General features: G+C 36.3%; 1 protein-coding gene across 1 annotated transcript in view; it reads left to right on the forward strand.

Annotated features, from left to right (window-relative positions):
• Positions 1–1,266: 1,266 nt before the first annotated feature.
• LOC126458111 (mucin-17) overlaps positions 1,267–14,091 on the forward strand; it is a 211,722-nt gene continuing 198,897 nt past the window's right edge. Inside the window, exon 1 of the mRNA XM_050094940.1 lies at positions 1,267–1,913. The gene's annotated coding sequence lies outside the window, so the exon portion shown is untranslated. The remainder of the gene's footprint in view (positions 1,914–14,091) is intronic.

Below are 14,091 nucleotides of genomic sequence, written 5' to 3' on the forward strand. Positions count from 1 at the left end.
TAATGAGCATGCTCTTGTGCTCTAAAACGCGTGAATTAATTCTGACACTCCATAACATTACATGGATATCATGAAGTACTGTTGAAACATAAATAATTGGTGACGCGCATGAAAGGAAACTAATTTGGGTGACCACACATGCTGAAAACTACAATGTAGAGACATTCACAACAACCTACTAAACTAGATGAAAATGTTCTACATTCATATTTCATATAAAGCACCACGAGATCTTAATAAGCAGAAGCTTCGAAAGCGCTTTTATCATGAGATTTGCCTAACGTGTGCGGTAAGTATAATATGAACAAATGCTACAAGGAGTTTTCGCCGCGTCAGATTTGCATTGACAGGGTCAAGTTTGTAGGCATATTCCGTGATTGAATACATATCTGACGTGACAAGAGCTTCGTCAAGCGTCTATTCAAGAGCGTCGCCACGGATATTTTCATCTATTCCTGCTATAAACTTTGTCAGCAGTTTAAAACTATTTTAGAATTTTCTTGTTCTTGAATCCGAAGTATATTTCATTTCCTCGAATTTGTTAGTGAAATAAGTGTGGATAAATGTACCGGTACACAAAGTAAATGTTGAATTTTGGCAGTTGCAGACTTTCGTCGCAGAAAAACTGTATCATCACAGCAGATTGTCACGATCGTAGCTTTATCGCAGCGTTTGCGTCGTACTTTGGAGCTCAGAATTTCGGCCTTAGGCTGCATGAAGTTGCTTGTTATCGGGGTCACTACGACACAAATGCTACTATATCGCTTTTACCTAAACTAATTCCAATACTGACTTCTTATTTGGGAGAGGGAGCCTTATTTTTGAAGACATGATGCATTCCTTGAGTAATGACAACTGCAGACTGCAGCAAACCTTGTCGACTGAGAATATTATTGTCAGTTCAAAGTCTTCGAGGTTTATAACAGTTTTCCTCTACAATTTTAGTTTCTGTCTGCTAATAAACTTACGGACGTAGCTTCAACACACGCCCGCTTCTTATATTAGGCATGACTGCCACGAATTCCAAGAAATCGATGAATGTGTGCATGTATTCTTGGCTCTTGAATGGAAAATCACGAACAGATCCGTATTTATGGCTTCTCTCAGTCTATTTATTGCCTCGAGGTAAACTTGGAATCAGTGTAATAAGAAAAATAGTTGATGTTTTGAAGCAATTGTCCCCCTAACAATGGATGACGCATTAATACGCTGGCATGTGGTCACGTGAAGCGCATGCGCAGCGCTTGTTTACAACGACAGCCCGTACACACACATGACCTTTTTCAAGATGGATGTGAAGGAGTATTTTGCTGTAGCGTGTGCAAATGATAGTAGCAAAATGCAAGTCAAATGGTTATCTTTTTTAGTGGCAGCTAGATTGTGGACAATAGCGTTACTTAGTGAATGTTTTTGATGAAACTGTAAACCCGTAAGACTTAATAACTTGTAGTGAATTATTGATTTTTGTGCTAGCACATTTTTCCCGTCTGTTAATTCATAAAAGTTTGTACGTTGAGTGTTACTTGTGCGACTATAGGACAGACGAAAATAATTTATAATCAGAATAGCTGATTCGTGTGATTGTTCATCGGAGAAAGACGAAGTTTGTGATGATATTACGTTTCATTGACCTCGAATAATAAAGTGTTGGGTATTGCGCATGAGGAACTGCATGCCCTTGGCAAAGCCACTCGTAGCCTATTTTTTTCTCCTGGGTGACGTTTCTGAACAACTTGCCGAAAATAAGTGTAGAGAAATGTTGTCAGTGTGACTGTGACAAATTGTTGTGCAATTTTCTAGTTGAAACAGCGCGGCATTTCGGCGTAAACACGAGTTGCGAGCTGTGACGCGAGGAATGCCAGGGCGCCTGCTGCCCTTAAATGCGCAGTGCTCTCAAGGATTCGTCGTATTTGGTACGTATCACTGTGTTTATGCGTCTTCACGAACTTATGCTTGAGAAAATGTGTATAGTGATTGGTGTCTTGACGATGTGATGGATTGAAGCAACACCCGTACGCAAATATGTAGGGAATCCTGAAAGCACATGGTTACTACGCTTTTAGTTCGCAATTGGAGCACGTTGTACCTAAGCTATTTGACACTTCTATGCCAAATTATTTTAGTTTTGCTACCTTTACAAAAGGAAATGCTTCGTGTATCCCCTAAATCAGCAGAGTTGTTTATTTTTCAATGCCACGTGCGTTTTTTGGGGTTACGCGTTTTGTTTGGGATGACTTCAGCATGCTTCATAACTTCGAGGGAAACATAATTGCTAGAAAATGTTAATAAAATGTGGTGGGTGATCATGTTTGTAAACATTCGGCATTTTGTTTTATTTTGAAACATGCTTCTGCTGTTTATTGACTATAAGCGAATGGCTTGTTTCAAAGATGATAGCTTTCATAGATACGTCAAGATCAAAAACTTTAATCTTAACCCAACACGTACAGTATTAAACGCATTTTATTACCGTAATAGCATGAAACAAGTGTAAAAGAATTTGTTTGAAATACTTTGCTTTAACGTATGTCGAGTGACTATGTGTTTTAGTTACTATAATTTTTCGAAATTTTTAAGTTTTGGAAATGATTCGAAATGTAAAAAAAAAAATGCTGCAGGGATTTTAAACGTCAGAAACAGCATACTTATTTCTGAAACGTACCCTTGTTTGATAACAGTAGCTGCCTGACTTACGCATCCATGTTTTTCTACTTTTTATTTTGTTTTCGTTTCGTTGTGGTATCCGCTAAATTACACACAGTAAATTATTTTCAGATTATTGCCAGCGTAATAATTAGAGAGATGTTCTCTCTGGTGATCACTCTAAATGAAAACGAAATAAAGAAAAGATAACCCTGGACTGTTCTTTCCCCATTACATTTTTCCTGATTACATATTTCAGTGTGTGTCATGCCATTATTCTTTAGACATGCTTAATGACTTAGTAATGAGTACAACCCTTAATGACTGAATTGATTCAATATTCATTTTCTCAGATTGAATACATGCAGTTTAGGTAATGAGCATTTCTTGTAACTTTTGTTGTAAACTGTTACATTTGGAAGAGGGTAATGATTTGGAAATTCAAAGCCAACCATAGTTTCCAGCCTCTTATTTGTAAGACTGTTTATGCCAAGGGCATAGTACATACTGCAAATTCAATGTTGTGTGAATTTCATATTGTGGGCTTGACACTATGAATCAATTAGAAAGAAATAAGATGAGTTCTGAAGTTGTGCTGCCTTATCATTTGTAAGTGTATGATCAGTGAGGATTGTGTATTTTTAACTTGTTTGAAGAATAGAGGATTGACAGATAAATTTGCATCATGATATTTGTCATGCCATCCATAATTAGTACAAGTTGTCTGCTGTTACTTGAGAAAGTCGTATATGTAGGCTTATGGTTATGTTTCACAGATATAGATTAATTAATTATTTACATCCAGTGTGGTTAATAGTTCTTTTATGTTAACATTTAATTAATTAAACATAGTATGACATTTCTTATTAAATGCTCACATGTTTATGTTAGAGTGTGCTTGTTTGTGATGCTTTAGTGTTCTCCATCTGCATCTAAACTCTGCAAAGCATTGTGAAGTGCTTGGATTAGGACCATGCATTATCTGATATCTATTTTATGAATGCCTGTTTTGCAAAGCGGTAGGGAATTATGGACTTTTGCCCTGTGTACCACATAACTATGTATTACATCATGTGATCTACACTGAAACTTACAAATTGTGTCCAAAAAAGCCTCTGCACTCATATAATGATCATGTGTTGTCATTTGGCATTTATCATTGTTCAATGTGGAAGGAAGAAATTTGGTTTGTTGTGTTTTCCATTTGTGATGTCATTTACAATTTTGTTGCCTACATGTCGTGGAAAGTTGATGTTTTTACATTTCAGAATGGATGTATTTGCAGTTTTTCACAAAGTGTGATATACTCCTGTTACCATACATATACTCTAATTGTGGAGGATGGTAATAGTAGTGTTGCAGAGATTGTAAACACACACATCAATAGGGTCTCTGTTTGTGACTACAGAATCAGCCTGACACACAGGTTGGATTGCTGTGGAATTATTGTGTGTTTTATTACTATAGGCAAGTCATACCACTGAACTGTTAAGGATTTAGAGTAGGCTCTGTAACAAAGAATCAAAAACTCAGAAAGATGCTTTTTGGGTAATAAATTAATTGAATCCCTCAAAAACCTGATTAAGAAGATAATCCCATGTTATTAAGAAGATAATCCAATGTTATTGAGTTACCTGATTGTGTGAATGAAGTTGTATATTTGCTTCTCCTGCTTTGTTGTCAAAAATTTAGTAAACATACACTCATTTTTTCTGCAATTGCATGTAACATGACGCTTCAGAACTAACAGTACTTACAAGATTTCAAGCAAGAAATTATTTAACATTTTGTTTTACTGATACAGCTAAGGGGCTAATTCGAATGTTCAGTACCACTCCTCACTTTTGAGCTGTGACAATTTGTCTATGATGCTAAGCTTGTAAACTTCCAGATGTTAAATATTAGTTATGGTTATCACAGTAACTGCAGAAAAATTTGATTGCAATTTACACGAGATGTGAATTGTATGTGCAATTTATGCTTATTTTGAATTGTTGGTAAACAGATTTTGTTTTTGAGACGTTCCTTTTAGTGGCTGAAAGTTGTTTTGTTTCTTGTAACTGTGTGACATATGTATCCTTTCTTTTATTTGTATGGTATATTCACTTGTTTTTCGTATTGTATGTAATCTGCGGTATAAGGCTTGTTTGATTAGTTGGTTATTTTTATTGTGATGTGTTATTTCTTGCAACATGAATCTAAAATTAATCTTCAATATTTGAATGAAGTAGTGTGACTTGGGGTATGTTAAATCAGCCATCAAATTTTTGCAGGTGTTGAGTGACGGGGAATATTTTAAATGTCACACATTCCAATGGATACATGTGGAAGTGCCTTAGGGATAACTTGTGAGTGTCCATCAGATGCGGAACTTGGGTTGAGGGGTCGAGATTCAGTGCTTAAGTGTTATTATGTTGACATACTGTTTTTGTTATCAGTCATCAGTGATATACGTCTGCCATGAAATGGGTGTTTCTGCAAACACAGTAATTGATTTGTTTTCATCCTGCAGAGATGTGTGTGGAAAATTCATTAAGTATTTTTTTTGTTGGGGGGGGGGGGGGGGGGTCGGTGATACTAGAAATAGATGAGTTGAGCTTCAGTAAGAGGCATAGAGTTGTTGGTAACTGGGGTTCTTTAGCAGCTGTTTGTGGTGGGGATTGTTGTGATGATAAACTGTAGTAAGGGTGTCTTTATTTCATAGTAGAAGAGTATGTAGCAGAGGTGTATAGTATCATGTCAGATGGGTTCGCTTCATATAAGGCTACGAGGCTGGGGCCTATAATCGTACTATTGTGGGAGGGGCAGTATTCCATTTACATGCTCAATTGATATATTTTAGTTTTGTATTTTTCATGTTTTTATTAAGTTAATGAGAAACACGTTTTAGAATTTTTGTAATAGTATCGGCCTTTCAAGTTTAGCTATAAAGCCAGCTCAAATGATTTTATTTCGAGTCTAGTTAAATTTTGCTTGCTCATATTGTGTCTTTTTTACTTTTGTAAAAACTGTTTTATCTGTCATTGTTGCTTTTCGTGTATTTCTTTGTTAATGTAATTTTGCATTTGTTGTGTTAGAGTTTAATTTTTGCCCTCCCAGAACCCCAAGTTCCTGTAGTAGTCACAGTAGGTAGGTTCAGTATTTATTATTAAGAATTTGTATGACTATATTTCATGTTTATATTTTCACACAGTGGAAACATTTAAGCTTATTTGTTTCCATTTTGAAATCGTGTGTGTTACATCTTGGGGCCTAGCCTGATGTCATTGGTAATAGCTGATGACTGGTATCAAATACCCTGGTTTGTCACAAGCAAAGAACTGTTTGAAAATATTTTTCGTCTTATCCCATCCTTCTGTCTCTGGAGCCACAGGGTTGAGAGTGATTTCCCAGTGCTTAGAGAGTCCTGTTTCCTCTGCAACTTTATATTTTTTCTCACTTAAGTTATAAGACAGTTAAGTCATCTGGAGGAAAGAGGGGAGTTCATCTAGTAAACAGTTTAACCATCAGATAGGATGTTCATTTAGAACCACACCACTTGAGAGACAGAACAAGGTGTTATAGGCCAAGACAGCAGTCTGTATAAGTGGAAATGTAAATGTTTGTTTGTACAAAATTGTAAATCTCGTAAAGCTTTTACTGATTGCTTTGAAATTTTGACACAACTTTGTGTTCGAATACACTCATGTTTTTGTATACGTACTGGAACGCCATAGACTCTCTCTCTCTCTCTCTCTCTCTCTCTCTCTCTCACTCACTCACTGCGTGTGTGTGTTTTTTACTAAAGGGATACATTGTTAGCAAAAATCTCACACTTGTTCCAATAGTCCTGCAGCTTTTTTGTTCCATCAGGAAAATAGGTTCTGTCAGACTATGCAAAATACTCACTGACTGCAATGATCACTTCCTCATTTGATGAAAATTTCTTCCCAGGAAGCTAAAGTTTTTAGTTAGGGAACAGGAAGAAGTCGTTTTGGGCTAAGTCTGGTGAATAGGGTGGGTGAAGAACCAATTAAAAGCCCAATGGCCAATGCATTGTTATTGCTGATATGTGGGAAGCATTATCATGGTTAAAGAGCTCTTTCATGTGTGCCAAACTCACTGTTTTTTCAGCCATTGAACGATTCAAATGGTCCACCAATGGAGCATAATAGGATAGGTTCTGTCTTTTTCTACGTATTCTCTGACGATTATTCCTTTGACCACATTTAAATTCATTAATCCAAAAGTAAATGGTCTTCAGTGATGGTGCAAGAGCCTGCCTGAGCTTCATCCAATTCTGTCTTGATTTATGCAACACTGCAACCCTTCAAATGAAAATGTTTAATAACAGCATAAAACTTGGACCGAGCAAGGTGACGTGGTAGTTAGAACACTGGACTCGCATTCATCAGGATGACAGTTCAAACCTATGTCCGGCAATCGTGATTTAGGTTTTCTGTAATTTACAAATCACTTCAGGTAAATGCTGGGAGGGTTCCTCTGAAAGGGCATGGCCGATTTCCTTCCCCATCCTTCCCTGATCCAATGAGATTGATGACCTCACTGTTCGGTCCCCTCTCCCAAATTATCCATCCAATCATAAAACTTCATTTTCTCTGTTTTCAGTCACAGTTGACACAAATAGCAGTTTACAAGATGGTTGTCAACAATAAACTGCACACTTTCATGAAGGCACAACAAAAATGCTCCATTTTCTCATGAAAATTTACCAGACTTAACAAACCGCTTTTGTAAAAATGTAAATGTTCCTTCGTTTCAATATTTTAAATGTATGAAAGTTCTTCACTGATTCCTTTGAAATGTTTACAGAACATTGCATTTGTATGTTTGTGTGTTTTTATATACCTGTTTTAATATATATAATAAATAAATTAATATATAATGTATAAAGGAGAAACAGTATTACCAAAAATCTCGAAGTTCTTGACCAATTTACTTCAACTTTACTATAATGAAAATTGGACAGGCGTAGACCATATATTTTTAATACATAAATATATCTGTAATCTACAAAGGGGAAACATTCTTACCAAAAATCTCAAAATGTACTCAACCTATCCATATATATTAGCAAACAGGAAATTTGTATTTATTGCTTATCAGTTTGTGGTTAGAATACTATTACAGAATCTGAGAGAAGCGTGCAGGAGTAGATGGGGGAGAAGAACAGAGAGAGAAAAATAGAGGGGAGGGGGAGGAGAAGATAGAGAGAGGGGTGAGGAGGTGATGGACAGAGAGAAGGGCCAGAAGAAGATCAGGACATACAGTAAAACTGCCTTTTTACACTTTTCAGCAGACTAGCCCAAAAAGTGTAAAATGTTATATGGAGTAAAATACAGAAAAGCACCGGAAACACAACAAGCAGAAATGAATCAATTCCTCTTACAGTCATCTTTATATTGTTCAAAATATGAAATTAAAACAATTTAGCTTTTTCCTTTTTTTTAAAAAAAAAACAAAGTTAATTGTTTTTGCTTCTTTCTTACAGCAGTCAGGTCTACTTGTCTCTCCACAGAACAGGGAAACAAAAGTCTTTCTTGAATCCACATTAAAAATATTTTCATGTTCAAAAATGAGACTCATCATTCTAAAATTATGATAACACAATATTGGTTTAAACACTAAAGTTGATAGTCTTCGTAAACAGAGAACAATAGGCAAGAAATCTATAACTATGTTACCAACAAGAAGATCACTTGGCTCAAGGGCATCAGAGCAACTTGAGGAGAAATGTTTCATGTCTGACATCAGGTCATATGAACCTGAGACCCTGTGCCTAGTAGGAATCAGCATATTTCTTGCGGAAGTAACAATTTGTGAAAGCCCACTTAGAGATGGCTGTCTTCAAAAGTGGTGTTTATTTGTATAAATTACCGTGAAATTAAATTAAAGCTGTTGTAATACAGTGCAGTGAGTGGAAGCAAGGTTACTACGAGAGTCGCTATAGTCAGATCATGATTATCTTTAAGTCAGTGACTCAACATACTTTCCCACCTTTCCGAACTCTGCAAACCTATAATGCAGGTGGCTGCGGCCCAATACACTGACAGTGAAAATCTTCGAACCATGCTAAAGCTCCATTACATGATCTGTAACTTTGTGTGTAGTCCACTTTTTCTGCTTTGTTCCAAGGCTGACTTTGAGCAGGAATATGATGCACTTTTTGCGGAAATCTTTGTGAAAATCGATGTTATAGGTTGCGATAATGTCAGAGAAAACTTATCATGAGGGAAATGTTGTAAAACAGAATTGTTAGTCACAGGAAAGCATTGTATTGAGGGAATAGGACTTATGTTGTGACTGACAAAAATGAATGTAAAATGCAGAAATTTAGAAATGGAGTTTTACTGTTTGTCCAATTCTCATACATTTTAGATGTGTACGCTGTCTCTTTCTTTTCCATTTACCCAGATTGAGCCACAGCAACACATGGCCATGAACACTATGTTTGAAATGAAATACCAATGAACAGATAGATTTGAAAACACCTGCTGTTGAAAGTGCCATGAAGAGCAGCTGATAGTTCGTGAAATAAGAGAAAGAAACCTAGGTGTGACATGCTGCACAGGGACAAACCATTACAAAAATGGGGCCTTCCTCCCACAGAAGCTATTCTTCTATAATATAAGATAAAGAATCGGGTATTAGAAGTTACTGATAACCGTATGTCCACCTTGATGGGTGACATAATGGTGTGATGTCTGACAACATACACAGGCAAGTAGAGCCTATGCATAAAAGGATTCCAGAATCAAGGATTCCTTTGTATGTGGGAAGAGATCGCAAGGTGAACCAAAATGAATTAGACAAGGAAATTGTAAACCTGTGTGAGTGAAGGTAGACAAAGCAGGATTGCATGACAGTAAAATAAACAAATAATTTGCAGTTGTTCTCATGAGCTCAGCTGCTTTATTGACTGCAACTCAAAGAGGGGGCCAATCAAATTGGGGTTGTTGCTAATTTTTAGTTTTGTACTATCATGTAAGATGAACGTTGTATCGCCTATTGTTTGAAATGTTTAGTGTAACTCTTTAAAGTCAGTACCACCATTAGACTGTTTTTTATTTGCAGTGTTACATTTACATGATCATGATTTCAGCTTCAAAGTGCCATTATCAAGTGTTTTAAGTATTATACAGTGGCTAAGATGGCATACTGTCGTATTTAAAATACACTATTAGACACATTGTCTAAGGGTCGATATTTCTGATAAAGCGTACTGCTTTGTTTTATCACAGAGTATACCATCTTGACTCAAGCCGAAATCATGATCATCTAAATGTAACACTGCAAATAAAAAACAGTCTAATGGTGGTACTGACTTTAAAAAAATTTAGTATGACTATGTCCCCACATTATGAAAGAATTATTTAGTGTAATTGTTTACACTTGTGCATTAGTTTGGGATTGGTTGTCGTGGTGTGACTAAGGCCTCCGATGATACCATTGTCATGCTTGCAATGGAAGCGTAAAAAAGAGAGAGCCATTTCTGAACTGAAGAAGAATGAGAGGTCAAGAACAATTTTAGAACAGCTCAAGAGATGTGATATATGGCTTAGTTGGAGGGGCTCTTCTACTTCTGCATGTGTTGCTCATATACATAATTTAGGAACTGAGTTTGCTTCCAAGAAAATTGTTTGATGACTGTGTGGTTCAAGGGCGCATCTTTAGGAGGTAATTGTTCATGAGTTTCATTATTATCCTCTTATTGCCATCTTGGTTTACTATTGTCAGTAAAATGTTGCAAATGAGTCCACAAGGAATTATCATTCGTGGAGCACATTAGCCAGCAGAAAGATTCAATTTGCACCATTTATTCTTTCATACCTGATAGTGATGTATCAGACTTTCATTAATTATAGTGTGTTAGCTCGAGAACTTGTACAGGTTGCAGATTAATATCAAAATTGGTTTCATACTCATTGATGTAGGGAAAATTGTAATGTAAGAATCTCGTGACGTTCTCCTAGGCAAAATTATGTCAGAAATATTTTGTTGTTACCCAGTTCTCATCTGTTGTGTAGTATTAAGCATATATCTGTATTGTGTAGATGACAGTGATGTGTTCTTGCTCAGAGTAGTATTGTGTTTGTATTATTTAGTGTGAGTATGGAATGAAATACAAAGAGAGAGAGAGAATTGGTGTAAAGTAGCAGCAGTGGTATTGCGTGAGATTAATTTCTGCTGAATGGAGTAGCCTACCATCAACTGTGTCACATATTCTTATTCCTTGAAGCATAGCAAATACGTTGGGGACTCAAGCCTGGACAGTGTTGTGCAGTCAGGTGATGAGAATGTGCACATCACCACCCCTCCTTCCCTACAACAAACATGACCTCCCACAAGATCTGTTTCCTAGTAAGTCAATATTTGCTTGTGAATGCAGTGCGTCTATCGCAAATCATTAATAGAATATCAATATTCTGCATCTCCCAAGGTTGTTGATAGCAACAACTGTACTGAGAAATGTCTAGCTCTTCATATATTTTTACATGAAATCTGCTTCTGTCATTTGTTACTTTATCTTGCATTGTCACTTCATGATATATCAATGTTTTAAAATCAAGCATTATAGAAATACATTGCTGTTGAAACTATGTTATATAGTGAGGAGTGATATAGAAAAGATTTCTTGTTGATGTAATCCAATCCATCTTGAACACAAATGCAATAAAATAAACATTTGAGGAGGACAAAAAAATCTGCATTTTAGTTTTGCACTGATGGATTCTTTCATGTTACCCAGGTATCTATGATTAGTTATAGAATGTAATGTGATCAGGACAAACAGGTAACAACAAAGGAAGTCAGAACTTGATTTACCAAAGGAAAAGGAAGGGTAGTTCTTACATTTGACACCAGTTGCAAATTAGATGTTGTTTTATTCCAACAGATCCATAGTGAGGAGATCCTCCAGGATGTCGATGGTTACTCGTATTTTATAGCAAAAATACCCTATGGCAAAACTTCGCTAAAATCCAGTTAAATGAGATGTGTGGGACTGTGTTTGGATAGGCATTTTTTTACTAAAGAGTTCTCGATCCATAAATTTAAAACACCCCCATTGAGATCTACTGACCACCAGTGAGATAGTTCACCAACTGAAATGTGTTAGTTAGTTGTACCCTATTTCCCCTAAGTTATGTTACGGTATGTGGAAGAGGGTGCCTTAGGCACCACTGTCATTTACCTTTTTCCTGTTTTGTTTGCAAATAATGCATGGGAAGAATGGCAGTTGGTAAGCACCCATATGAGCCCAAAGTTTCTATCATGGTCATTTCTTGAAATGTGTATAGGAGGAAGCAATGTTTTGCAAGACTTTCCGTAAACATTTGCTCAGAATTTTAACAATACCAGTAAACCTCTGTGTGATGTACAGTGCTGCTTTTGTGACATATGCCACTGGAGTTTGAAGAGCATCTCCATGCTACTCTCATAGTTACTAAATACAACTGTGAAACAAAGCTGTTCTTCCTTGTGTCTACTCTGTCAAATCTACCTGTAGGAGTCTCAGACTGTGGAACCATACATGAGGGTAGAATCAGCAAGGGTTTTGTTCATTAAGTAGTAGCAGAACAGTAAATGATTTCCTACTATCAAAAGAAAATAAAGATTTAAAGGTAGGAACCTTTTTTATAACTAGATAGATATTCAAAGAATAGCAGGAACCGTGAAGTCTCTAAAGCAGTTAAGAAATAGTATGCGTGAAGCTGTTTGGTTATTGAAAAAGTTTCACCAAACCCTGAACTTTAGCAGTCACTGCTTCCTGCAGAGATTTCATTAATGTAGACTTTCCAAACTGAAATAATACTAATGATCAATATTGGAGAGGAATGCTTATTTTGAAGCCTTAAAAATCTGTCAGGCTCCTCCACCATTTGCATGTTTTACGTTATACATTTGAAAACTGCTGCAGTTCCTATATAGACTTGACACACATACTTATACATGCAATTGCACAAACGAGAAGATAAGCAACAAATACAGCACAAATCATAGTTCCATCCCTGTACAGCAGTGGAGCAGTCTGCCCCCAGTCACAAAGCACTGTAATGTACTTGCTCAACAAAATATATTTATTTTCAGACCGATCACATTGTTCTCCACTTTTCTTGTCTCACAAGTCATAATATTACTGAAAGAAGACTAGGCAATTTGGGAATTCCTGAGGGAACAAGCAGGTTCTTCAACCTTTAAAGTCTCCTCACCTTGACAGTATCGTGGGTGGAAGATTGAAATGAAATAAACAATATTCCAGTTTACAGTAAAATGTAAGTGTGTCCAGGGTAGTGGTAAATAAGAATAATTAAACACTTCTGGTATGCAAACAGCAACAGTGTAGACCTGTGCAAGGAAATATGGTGGCACGTACACATATTAAGGGACTTAAAAGAGCTCCAGAATAGGTTTGGAGGTTGCCTGTCAAAAATGTCGTCTCAAAACAGGTGATAGAAATAATTTGAAGGAAAGTGGGAAAAAATCATGTTTTAAATGAGCAGTGTAACTGAATCAGTGATAATCAAATTGATACATGCTTTCCTGAAAATATTATTTGAAGAATGTAGTTAAAAGAAAAATCTTTTCTCTAAATGTGTCATAGTCAATGTAGGAAATAGTGTACTGTTAGCTCTCACATTGTAAAGAATAAAAATTGTAAGGTGTGTTTTAAGTTGAAAACAAAATTGTGTTGAAACTTATTTCTAGATGGTTATTCATGTATGGCAGACCATACATGCTGTCATGTTGAAGTCCATATTTTATTGTTAGATGCAGTGTTTACTGATTACTGAACACCATTTGGCCAAGGACTAGCTGCTTAGGGAATCTGAAATTCTACAGAGTTTTTTTCGACGTCACTTCCCAGGCAATAAAACTCATATGCTTTTAAGCTGTTTAAAAGCTCACTCTGCAAGGGGGAGGGGGGGGGGGGGCAAATATTCATCATAATCGTATGACTGTAGTGCTGCACAACAGACAGTTGTTTATGTCGTATCGATGTGCCCTGTACATGCCTACAAGGACCCTTTTGAAGATTTCCTGACAGTTATGAGTGATGTTATAAAATACATAAAAGACCTTGATATCCATATATAGCTGTTGTCATTTGTGTTATTTTATGCTGGAGAGCTGTGCTTAAATGTTGGTGTGTAGTAGTTTTGTAATATTTGTATGTGTATTGCCATATGATAAATAAATGGCACTGTATAGGCCCCTAAAGATAATGTGTCACATTATAGACATAAAAATCACTGTGTAAAGGTTACACATGCCTCACCACAGACCTATCATTTAGCTCCCAGTCTTTATTGCAAACAAAGTGTAATTTGTGATAAATTTTCACAAATGATCAACGCAGTGAATACCTTCCCTAAAGTATAGGAGTTTCTTACCCAGTCACATATTTAATGATTTATTTGTTTACTTCCATTGTTCTTAAATACAAAC

This window comes from Schistocerca serialis, chromosome 2, assembly GCF_023864345.2.
Source record: "Schistocerca serialis cubense isolate TAMUIC-IGC-003099 chromosome 2, iqSchSeri2.2, whole genome shotgun sequence".
Taxonomy (NCBI): domain Eukaryota; kingdom Metazoa; phylum Arthropoda; class Insecta; order Orthoptera; family Acrididae; genus Schistocerca; species Schistocerca serialis.